This window comes from Sipha flava, unplaced genomic scaffold, assembly GCF_003268045.1.
Source record: "Sipha flava isolate LNK unplaced genomic scaffold, YSA_version1 268_pilon_pilon, whole genome shotgun sequence".
Taxonomy (NCBI): domain Eukaryota; kingdom Metazoa; phylum Arthropoda; class Insecta; order Hemiptera; family Aphididae; genus Sipha; species Sipha flava.
In genome coordinates, this window is record NW_020272932.1 from 459160 (window position 1) to 460286 (window position 1127).

Genomic DNA, 1127 nt, shown 5'->3' on the forward strand with positions numbered 1-1127 from the left:
ATTGTAATTTCCACCTTGATTTTATAATTCTATAGTATTAGCTTTTTTTATTAGTATGCTTTTTGATCTAACACAAAATAACGTTAAATATTACATGTAATTTTACCGGGATGATTATTTTTGAAATATTCCTGTACAAAGTAATGAGTAGGACAATTTCACATCGATAAAATACTAAAGCACCATCTTAATTCAATTTCCAAACGATTGAATTTTTTACATGAAATATTTATAATGTTTTGGCTACCTTCAATGTATTTTCAACACGAACAAACATTACTGTGAAATTAACAGCATCCCTTGGTTTTGTTCAAGATCTATTTAAATTCAAAAAAAAATGTATTAATTTATATCCAATATGGATATGCATATAATACAAATTATACACGTAATAAGTGTAATTATTGAAAAATATAATTTTCTGTATAACTTTGTATATTATAACTCTTTTATATTGAAAAGATCTTAAACATTTAAATATTTCTGTCATTTTGTTATCTAAATTATTCCTTACTACCATTTGTATAATAAAGCATTATAATACACATTTAAAATAGTCAATAAGTGTTCATACATTGCTTATCGAATTATTATATACTTCGATTATAGTCGTAAAATGTTTATATATTTTGAAGTATCAAAGTTGTTATTTAATATTATAACACTATTTGATCACGCTAGGATGACCGAAACAAGAGCTAATCAATTAATATAGGTGTGTATTATTGGTTTTAATTATTGTTAGTATCATTATATGAGTGGCGAATTATTAACTATATTGAAATACTATTAAAGAAATAATTTATGATCATATGCAGTGCCTATGATAAAAATTCAGAAAATATTGTCAAGCCCACACAGAAGAATTTTTATGAAGACTGGGTAACTTTTTAATAACTATTTTTTTACGGTTTAAAAAAGTTATTATATTAAAATTGCATTTAAATTTAAAATAATTAGTTGGTCGACAGTTCAAAAAAGCAAACTTTTATTTCAATTTTAAGATGAAAAACTGAAGATAATTATAACTTTAACTTTTTGTAAGTATGACCCGGTTGAGAAAATACTTGTACTGTACAGACACACACACACACACACACACACACACACACACACACACACACACA

General features: G+C 24.6%; 1 long non-coding RNA gene across 1 annotated transcript in view; it reads right to left on the reverse strand.

Moving 5' to 3' along the window:
* Positions 1-254: 254 nt before the first annotated feature.
* Positions 255-1127, reverse strand: part of LOC112685180 — a 58099-nt gene continuing 57226 nt past the window's right edge. The window contains exon 3 of the long non-coding RNA XR_003148767.1: positions 255-317. This is a non-coding gene — a long non-coding RNA (uncharacterized LOC112685180). The remainder of the gene's footprint in view (positions 318-1127) is intronic.